We start from the raw sequence: 11,084 nt of genomic DNA, 5'->3' as shown, positions 1-11,084 counted from the left end.
ACAATGATTTTAGTTATATATCTGCAAAGTTACTTGCTAGAACATAGGAGAAGAAAATAATTCAAACTGATAAATCTGAAAAATATAACTAAACAATCTTTTAATTTGTTTACAAACTTTCTTCTATCTACCCGCAAAAACGTGATGCTGGATGCCTAACGCTCTTCTATCTACACTTCCATGAGGATCGAAATAAAAGGACAACCCTTTCAAATTTAATGAAGCAATCAAATCTTAGTCTCCTGTTGTTGTCTGCAAGTATCTAATAGATAATGGAAAAAGAGGTATGGAAGGAAGTAAAAGGCACAGTTTGTGTCACAGGAGTAGCTGGTTTCATTGGCTCATGGCTTACAATGCCATTGCTTGAGCTCGGTTATGTTTTGAGAGCAACTGTAAGAGACCCAGGTTTCTTCTATTGAGACCAACTTCTTTTGCGTATTCCAAATTATATTGAGTGTTAAACCATTTTGATAATTGCTAGCAACTTATTATTCAAGGAAACATGATCCTTCAGCTTCTAATAGTTTAAATGCAGCAGTTGTGCCACTTCTAATGACTTATTTTAAATTATGTATTAATGTCTCGCTCTCTAACAACCATCCTTATTAGTGCATAACAATTCTAATCTTATTTTGCTTGCTTTCAATAGCTGCTTCCTACTGAAGATATTAATTGTAAGGTCTCGTGACTTCTTATGGATTTCTAATATATCCAGTGTATTTTTTGCTACCTGTAAATATATAGGAAATCTAGTGAAGACTAGTCATTTATTGAAATTACTTGGGGCCGGTGAGAGACTAACCCCTTGGAAAGGAAACTTGGATGATGAAGGAAGCTTTGACAATGCAATTGATGGCTGTGAAGGTGTTTTCTATTGGAATATTAATTGCAGTTGGTCGTTTCTCCCTGAAGCCAAACACCCACCTATCTCCATGACAGCTTGCAGAACGATCAAAAGAATTTATTGCTTGGTAGGTGAGTTTTCAAATTCGCGAATGAGGGGGAAAACATTTTTTGGGTAGAAGAAAAAAAGGAATGATCAGATTCATTCGACCAGACAAAGAAAGAGCAGAAGAAGTTGAAGTTGAAGAGCTCAGAAGTTGTAGAGAAAGTGATCAGCAGATGCAGTTTGTTGTAGGAACAAAGGAAGTTTATTTTGTGACTGCACTTACACGTGCTTCTTTGTGTCATTCTGTAAGTTCGTATTTTGTTATTTGATTCGACCTGTTGAAGTAGTGATTGCTCCAGGTATTGTAGTATGCAGCCATTAGAGCTGTAAGTTTGAAGTTTTCCAATTTGAAGTTTTAGGGTTATCTTTAGGGTTTTCTACTTGAAGTCAAATGCTCCCAATTTTGTAATCATTTAATCTAAATTGAATAGAAAGCAAGTAGGCAGACTTGAATACATTGTTCTTCTTCTTCTATTCCTTGCATTTGATAAGTTTATTTGAAAGCTTCAAGTTCTGGGTCTCTGGTTTTAATGTTGAAAAGGAGTTCACGTTATAGTTCTATCACTCGGTATTGTCTTTGGTAGAAGTCATATGTAGCTCAAGCCAAGTTCACTTGATAACATCTTCTACCCAGCTCCTCCCTGTAGTGGCTACCAACCTCACTCGGTGTTTTCTTCTACCAAGCTCCACCTTCCTGTGGCTACCGAGTTCGCTTGATAATCACACCCTGCATTGCCTACCAAGTTCACTCGATAATCACACCCTACATTGGCTATCGAGTTCACTCAGAATTGCCAAGTTGTTCTTCATCTACTAAGCTCACTAGGTATCTAGTATCTACTGAGTTGCTCTTCATTTGCTGAGTTCACTCTGCACTCTCTTGCCACTCAGTTTCTTAGTGTTTACTGAGCAAAATTGTCACTCAGCAATTGTGAGTGCCGATAAAAATTTTTTTTAGGTTTAGGGTTGTGAATGATTTTAATTTTGATTTATATTTGTCACATGGTATTAGAGCTTTGAGGCCCCACATCCACAGTTAGTTAGGGCATTTGTTTTCTGGGATATTTATCGTGGCAGGAGATGCAAGAAAGATATGGCAGCAACTACCACCTTTCAGTGGAAAAAATTATGATACATGGGCAAACAAAATAAAAACCATAATGGTTGCAAATGATTTGTGGGAGTGTTTAGTTAATGGGTTCAATGATGTGACAGACCCAACTCAGTATGTTGCCCTCACAAATGCACAAAAGACTCATTTGAAAGCGTCAAGGAGGAAGGATGCTAAGGCATTAAGTCTGATTGAGGCATCAATGATAGAAACTATTTTTCTCAAAATTTCAGCAGAAAATTATGCAAAGGAAGCATGGGATATCCTTGAGAAAAACTTCAAGGGGACTGATAAAGTCTGTACAGTAAAGCTACATAATATAAGGAGGGAGTTTGAGAACTTTCAGATGAAGGAAAATGAATTAGTTGTAGACTTTAGTTTAAGGACCTCCAATGTGATTAACCCGTTGAAGTCAAATGGAGAATACTATCAAGAGCAGAGGATAGTGGAGAAGATATATAGGAGTTTACCTCATAAATATGACAATTTGGTCATGGCCATAGAAGAGGCAAAAGACCTCACTGTTTTGACAATGGGTGAGTTGATGGGTACTCTTCAAACCCATGAGCATAGGATCAATAGATCTGTGTCTTCTTCTTCCCAAGAGCAAGCATTCAAGGCTCATTTGAATCCAAGAGGAAGGGGGAGAGGAAGAAATGGCTCAGGTAAAAACTTCAGAGGTAGAGGTCGAGGTAATGGAGGACAAAGAAATGCTACAACAGAAAGCTCAGGAAGAGCAGATGGAGCAAGTAGCTCAAAAAATACCTCAAGATGAGGTAAGAAAAACTACAACTCAAATAAGAGCAATGTAGAATGCTACTACTATCATAAATAAGGACATTATGTAAGTGAATGCTGGAATAAGCAAAATGATCAGTCAGGACAAGCAAACGTGGCTGATGTTAACATGGGAAGTGGAAAGAATGTCACTACCTTCATCATGTGTAATGTTGGTGAAGGAGGAAGCCTTGAGGTTTGGTACCTCGATAGTGGATGTAGCAACCACATGAGTGGTAATGAAACCTTGTTTTTAGTCATTGACAAGAGTTTCAAATCTGAGATTAAAATGGGTAACAATGGAACCCTACAAGTAGTGGGAAAAGGATCTATTATGGTCCACACCAAGAAAGGTGAGAAAAAAGAAATACAAAATGTGTATTTCGCCCCTGGTATGAAGCAGAATTTGATGAACATTGGTCAGCTCATACAAAATGGATAAAAAGTGCTGATGGAGAATGACATGTGTGTCATTCAAGAAAAAGATTGGAGCAAGAACTTACTTGCAACAGTTCAAATGACAAAGAACATAATGTTTCCCTTGAGGATAGAGACATGTTTCTGGTCTCAAGTTGGTGCTGCACTTCCCACACAATTAGCTCTAAGGAGTGTGATTGAAGACCCCTCATGACTATGGCACCTCAAGTATGGTCATCTTGGTATGCTAGTTTAAATTTGTTGTCAAATAAAAGAATGGTAGAAAGTTTTCCATGTATAGGAAATTCATGTGACAAGTGTGAGGCTTGTATTTTGGGTAAGAAACATAGGCTTCCCTTTAATTTTGGAAATTCTTGGAGGGCTAGATATCGATTAGAGTTAGTGCATACTGACCTAGTCGGTCCTGTGCAAGTTACTTCCATTGGGGGGAGTACTTATTTTGTGACATTTATTGATGATTTCAGTCGTAGGGCTTGGGTGTATTTCTTAAAGAATAAATTTAAAGCATTTGAAAAATTTATAGAATTTAAAACCTAGGCTGAAAGAGAATGTGGACATTATATGAAGGTCCTCAGATCAGATAGAGGAGGGGAGTATACCTCCAATTCTTTTGTAAATTTTTGTAGGAAACATGGTATAAAGAAAGAGCTCATAGCTAGCTATACACCACAGCAAAATGGAGTGGTTGAAAGAAAGAGCAGGACCATTGTTGAAATAGCAAAGAGCATGATGAAAGAGAAAGTTCTCCCAATTGAATTTTGGGGAGAGGTTGTGGCAAGAGTAGTTTACTTAATTAATAGGTGTCCTACAAAGGCTTTTCATGATGGAATTCCAATGGAAGCATGGTCACGAGGAAGATGGATAGTTGAACACCTAATGGTGTTTGGATGTGTTGCATATGCACATGTGCCTAAAGAGAAAAGGCAAAAATTGGATGACAAAGGTGTGAAGTGCATCTTCACAAGGTATAGCTCAGAATCAAAGGCATACAGATTGTATGATCTATTGAACAACAAGATGACTCTTTCAAGAGATGTGAAATTTCTTGAAAATCAGTCTTGGTATGGTCAAACTGATGATCACCAAGCAGTTCAAGTAAAGTGCCAATTATAAGTGAAGAGGATGTTGATGAATAGAAAGAAGAAGGAATAGATAGAAGAAAAGGCAAGTAGCCTCAGTCATTATTGAGTTCTTCTAGGCATGATTGAGTGTCAGTGCCAAGCAGCAGCAACAAAGATTCTGATTCCACACTCTCCTCCATGTTACCAAGAAAGACCAAAATTCTTAGGGGGATATACCAAGATGAAACCAAGATGAAAGTTATGAAGATTATGATGAGAGTGTTAATTTTGCATTATTTTCTCATAGTGATCCAATATGTTTTGAAGAAGCTATTAAGGAGAAGAAATGGTGTAAGGCCATGGATGAGGAAATAGACGCTATAGAAAGAAATGAGACATGGGAGCTAGCTGAATAGCCTCCCAAGAAGCAAGTGATTGGAGTGAAATGGGTCTACAAGACCAAATGCAATGCTAAAGGCAAGATTGATTGGCATAAGGCAAGGTTGATAGTCAAGGGCTACAAATAGCAGTATGGTCAAGATTATGATGAGACATATGCCCTGGTTGCAAGAATGAAAACCGTGTGTGTTGTCATAGCAATTGTAGCTCAGCACAAATGGAAGGTATATCAAATGGATGTGAAGTCCGCCTTCCTAAATGGTGTATTGAAGGAAGAAGTATATGTGGAGCAGCCACCTAGTTATGAAGTAGCAGGTAAAGAGAACAAAGTATATAGATTTAAGAGAGCTCTTTATGGGCTCAAGCAAGCTCCAAGGGAATTTTATAGTAGGATTGACTCATATTTGATGAGCAATGGCTTTAGCAAAAGCAATGGTGAGCCTACTCTCTACATCAAAGAAACAAATGGAAATGTGTTGATTGTTGTCTTGTATGTAGATGATCTGATTTTTACTGTTAATGACAAGGCTCTAATTGATGAGTTCAAAGAGTTCATGAAAAGTGAATTTGAAATGACATGCCTAGGTCTCTTAAAGTACTTTCTAGGAATAGAAGTAAAATAAATGTATGATGGCATCTTCATCTCTCAAGAAAAGAATGCAGGGAAGGTCTTGGAGAGATTTAAAATTTAGAATAGTAAGGCAACCCTCACACCAATAGCAGTAGGTCTAATGTTGAGCAAGGAAGACTCTAGCAAGAGAGTGAATCCAACATTATACAAGAGTATCGTTGGAAGTTTAATGTATTTGACTGTAACTTGACCAGACCTAATGCATGCAGTAAGTTTGATTTTCAGATTTATGGAAACACAAAAGGATTCCCATTGGCAAGAAAGAGAGAGGATCCTAAAGTATGTGAAAGGTACCAAGGGATTTGGAATTTTGTTTATTGCATCAAATGAATTCAAGTTGGTAGGTTATACTGATAGTGATTGGGCTGGAAGTATAGATGATAGGAAGAGCACTTCCAGATACATGTTTCATATGGGATCGGGTGCAATTTCATGGGCATTCAAGAAGAAACCTATTTTTGCTCAATCTACAAAAAAGGCTAAATACATAGCAGCAAATGTAGTAGCATGTCAAGAAATTTGGCTAAGGAGGATCTTGATAGGAATGAAACGCAACAGGATGGAACCACAATTTATTGTGAAAACATCTCATCAATTGCATTGTCCAAGAATCCAATCTTCCATGGGAGAAGCAAACACATAGAAATTAGATATCACTTCATCAAAGAGTTGGTGGAGAATGGGGATATCAAAATAATTTTTTGTAAGTTTGAGCAACAACTAGCAGACATTTTTACCAAGCCATTAGGCATTGGAAGTTTTGTACACCTAAGAGAGTGTCTTAGTGTAGTTGATTTGGATCAGTTGTGATCCTTGTTTGTTTGACTCGGGATAAAGGAGGATTTTTGGAATATTAATTGCAGTTGGTCATTTCTCCCTAGAGCCAAATGCCCACCTACCTCCATGAAAGCTTGTAGAATGATCAAAAGAATTTATTGTTTGGTAGCCGAGTTTTCAAATTTGCAAATGAGGGGGAAAACATTTTTTTGGTAGAAGAAAAAAAGGAATGATCAGATTCATTCGACTAGAAAAAGAAAGAGCAGAAGAAGTTGAAGTTGAAGAGCTCAGAAGTTGCAGAGAAAGTGATCAGCAGATCCAGTTTGTTGTAGGGACAGAGGAAGTTTAGTTTGTGACTGCAGTTGCATGTGCTTCTTTGTGTCATTTTGTAAGTTCATATTTTTTTGTTTGATTTGACCTATCAAAGCAGTGATCACTCCAGAAATTGTAGTATGTAGCCATTAGAGCTGTAAGTTTGAAGTTTAAAGTTTGAAGTTTTCTAGTTTGAAGTTTTAGGGTTATCATTAGGGTTTTCTGGTTGAAGTTGAATGCTCTCAAATTTTGTAATCATTTAATCTAAGTTGAATAGAAAGAAAGCAAGAATACTTGAATCCATTGTTATTCTTCTTCTATTCCTTGCATTTGATAAGTTTATTTGAAAGCTTCAAGTTTTGGGTCTCTTGTTTTAATGGTGAAAAGGAGTTGACGTTATAGTTCTGTCACTTGGTATTGTCTTTGGTAGAAGTCATTTGCAGCTCAAACCAAGTTCACTTGGTAACATCTTCTATCAAGCTCCTCCCTGTAGTGGCTACCGACCTCACTTAGTGTTTTCTTCTACTGAGCTCCACCCTCCTATGGCTACCGAGTTCACTTGGTAATCACACCTTGCATTGCCTACCGAGTTCACTCGGTAATCACACCCTGCATTGGCTACCAAGTTCACTCAAAATTGCTGAGTTGTTCTTCATCTACAGAGCGCATTGGGTATCCAGTGTCTATTGAGTTGCTCTTCATTTGCTAAGTTCACTCGGCACTCTCCTTCCACTTGGTTTTTTAGTGTTTACTGAGCAAAAATGTCATTCAACAATTGTAACTACTAAGGAAAAAAATTTAGGTTTAGGGTTGTGAATGATTTTAATTTTGATTTATATTTCTCACATTTTCCACATCGCAACTACAATTGATTTTGAGCCCCAAGATATTGAGGTTTGATTTTGGGATCTTAAGATTTTCTATCTTACAAATATTATCTTTGTTAAAATTGTGTGAGCATTTTGACAGAATGAGGTAATCTAGCCAATAGTTAATGGTGTATTGAAATTAATGAGATCTATTGCCAAGGCCAAGTCAGTGAAAAGACTTGTCTTCACCTCATCTGCTAGGGCAGTAAATTTCACGGATGATTGTGGCACACCATGCAAAATTTATGATGAAACATGCTAGAGCAACATTGAACTCTGCAGGAGCACCAAAATGACTAAATGGGTACCGATCATGACACTAGTTCAATTTTTCCACACTGTTTACATAAAAGGAAAAATTTTGTTAGATATGTGGTTTTAAAAAAATTTATAGATGTGCTTTGTGTCTTTGAAAAATAAACTATTGTAGTCACTGATTATTAATCTCCTATCTTAAAATATTATTTAACTACTGAAAACAAATTCCAAACTAAAATCAAAAAATAACACAACTGTAACTTCACTTATAAAATACAGAAAGAAATGCACAACACAATGAATAGAATCTTCTCAAATAAATTGTCCCTGGAAAGACCCCTAATGGAAAACCAGTTCTACGGATAAGGAATTATATTAAACTTTAGCAAATCAAGAGATACAAAATTCTTTGCCTCTCATTGGCAAAATTCCAACAACCTCCTAATTTCTCACACTGATATTCCTTACTTCTATTCCCACACTAACATTGGGCCTTTGGTAACACTGCAAGACTATTTGCTAACACTGCAAACTTACAAACTCATTTGCTAGCACTGCAAATGTTTCTCTAAACTTCTTTCTTTTTCTTCTAAATGCCCCTTTAACCTCCTTTTATACTACTAGCCATTGGGAAACCAATGGCTAAGATTGATTCTCAATCAACGGTTGAGATTAAAATAACTTAACAACCCTAACCAAGTCGATTTCTAGTTGTTTCCAAAAATGGTCAATTAATTAACAAATATTTGTATCTAACCCAACCAATTAGTTAGCAAAAACAATTACTTGCTAAATAATAACATATGGATGAATAACTGTCCAAAGCTAACCAAACTAACACTCCCTCTTAGTGAGGAAGTTTTTCTACATGACACCCAACTTATCTTTATAGAAGATAAATTTTTCCTAACCTAATGCCTTAGTCAGAATGTTTGCTACCTACTCCTCTATAGGTATGTACTATAGCTAAATAATTCCCCATTGTACACAATCTCTAATGAAGTGATATTTGATATCTATATGTTTAGACTTATCATGAAACATTGGATTCTAAAACAACTTGATACAATTCTTATTATCACAATATATCATAGTAGTCTCAACCTTTTGATCAAACAAAGCTACTAACAACTTCCAAGGCCATATAACTTCACATCTCGCCATGCTAGCTACTATGTATTCTACTTTTGTTGAACTCAGAGCCACAAACTTTTGCTTCCTACTTAACAAAGAAACAACACCTGATCCCAAGTTGAAACAACACCTTAAAGTGTTCCTTTTGTCCGTTGTACTCCCTACCCAATCTGCATTAGTATAGCCTATCAACCTGATACCTTCACCTCAAACATATATGATCCCATAATCAGTTGTACCATCCAAGTAATGCAGCACATGCTTAGCCACTATCCAATGCATTCTCTTTGGTTCAACCATGCGCTAACTAAGAAATTTAACTACAAATACTATATCTGGCCTAGTGTTGACCAAATACATAAGCAAACCAATCAACTATCTATATAAAGTGGGATCTTCATCCTTCTCCCTGGATGTATCTACCTTCCTCCAATTTGTGACCATGGGTGTAGACATGGCTTTGCTATCCTCCATCTTGAATTTCTTTAAGATTTCAATGTAGTATTTCCCTTGACCAATGAAAATATTTCCATCTATCTGCCATAATTTGATGCCTAGAAAGTAGTTCATAAGTCCCAAATCCTTCATCTTGAATTCTTCTACAAGGTTCCTCTTGTAGTCCACTATGAGCCTTAGTGAACGTATAAGAAACAGGTCATCCACATAAAGAACAAGAATGAGAATCTCACCCCCAACCATCAAGAAGTAGAGGTTAGCATGTGCTTCACTCTTCACAAAGACCATTTTTTGAAAGTATGTATCAATGTGCTCATACCATGCTCAATGAGTCCATATAATGATTTCTTCAATCTATACACGTGGGTCTCTTTTCTATGTGCTACAAAGCCTTCTAGTTGTACTATGTATACCTCCTCCTTCAACTCACCATTAAGGAATGTTGTCTTGACATCCATTTGATGGATCTGTCATCCCATCTATGCTGCAAGTGAGATTATATCTCATATAGAAGTATACCTAGGAACTGGATCAAATGTGTCCTCATAGTCTATTCCCTCCTTCTAAGAGAATCCCTTTGTGACAAACCTTGCCTTGTATTTCTTGATGCTACCATCTACACCGTGCTTTATCTTATAGATCTAGCATGATCCAACTACTACCTTATCTATTGATCTTGGCACTACCTCCCACACATCATTCTACATTATTAAGGAATATTCCTCAAACATAGCATCTCACCATACCTAATATTGTGTAGCTTCTTGATAGTTAGAAGGCTCACTATGTACCAATTGACTAACTGATACCACATAGTCATTGAACTTAGTTGGTTGTCTTTGCTATCTAGTACACTTCCTACGAGCTCCCACAAACTCTTGAGTATCCCTTTGTGTATCTGGAACCTCATGGTTCCTATTGCCAACTATAGAGGATGAAATGTAAACCTTTAAGTCCTCTAGATGCATTTCTTGTTGCACCTATTGCTCCATACTATGTGCATCTTCACTACCCAAGTCTACACTCATACTGGTAACTGTACTTGAACATTACTGCCATTGACTTGGACTTGGAGCTTCTATTGGCTTCTCAATTTGATCATTTGCTAGCAAATCTCTAGATACCCTAAATGCCTTATCCTCCATGAACTTGACATCACATCTGACAATAATTCTTTTAGTCCCTGGAATGAAAATCCTATATGCCTTTGAGGTCTCACTGTATCCAACAAAGTACCCCTTCTCTATAGTCTCATCTAACTTTCTACATGTATTTGTAGGAATATGACAATACACCAAATTCCCAAATATCCTGAAGTGACCAACATTTAGCTTCTTCCCTGTGAAAGACTCCTCTGGTGTCATCTTCCTTAGCAACTTGTGTGAAACTCTATTTTGGATGTAGATTGTTTTATTACATGCCTCTGCCCATAAGTAATGGCGCATATCTTGGTCATGTAGCATAGCTCTTGTTGCCTCCAATATAGAACAAATCTTCCTCTTAGTAACTCCATTCTACTATGGATTGTAAGGATCAATCTATTCTCCCTTGATTCCTTCTTTGGTATAGAACTTTAGGAAGACATTTCCTTTGTACTTGCCTCCATTGTCTGACTGAAGAACCTTTATCTTCCTTCCTATTGACTTGTCCACAAGAGCCTCAAACTCTTTGCAATCGACTAAAAACCTCATCCTTAGCCTTTAAGAAATATATCCAGGTCTTTCTAGAGAAATCATCAATAAAAGTAGCATAGTACTCATATCCTCTAAGAGATTTCATCAACATCGGTCCACAAACATCTTAATGTATTAGATCAAGAACACCCTTAGATCTAGTGTCACCACTTGGAAAAGATACTTTCACAAACTTCCCCAACACACATCCCTTACATACATCGTCATGCTCTGTGCTC

General features: G+C 37.0%; 1 pseudogene; it reads left to right on the top strand.

Annotated features, from left to right (window-relative positions):
* The first annotated feature begins 272 nt into the window (after nucleotides 1-272).
* Nucleotides 273-7,948, top strand: LOC149546651 (dihydroflavonol 4-reductase-like; annotated as a pseudogene).
* Nucleotides 7,949-11,084: the final 3,136 nt, after the last annotated feature.

This window comes from Cupressus sempervirens, chromosome 7 (assembly GCF_028749045.1).
Source record: "Cupressus sempervirens isolate cs-2001-9-10 chromosome 7, ASM2874904v1, whole genome shotgun sequence".
Lineage (NCBI taxonomy): Eukaryota > Viridiplantae > Streptophyta > Pinopsida > Cupressales > Cupressaceae > Cupressus > Cupressus sempervirens.
The sequence above is the reverse complement of the archived record's forward strand: the minus strand, read 5'-3'. Positions and strand labels throughout refer to the sequence as shown.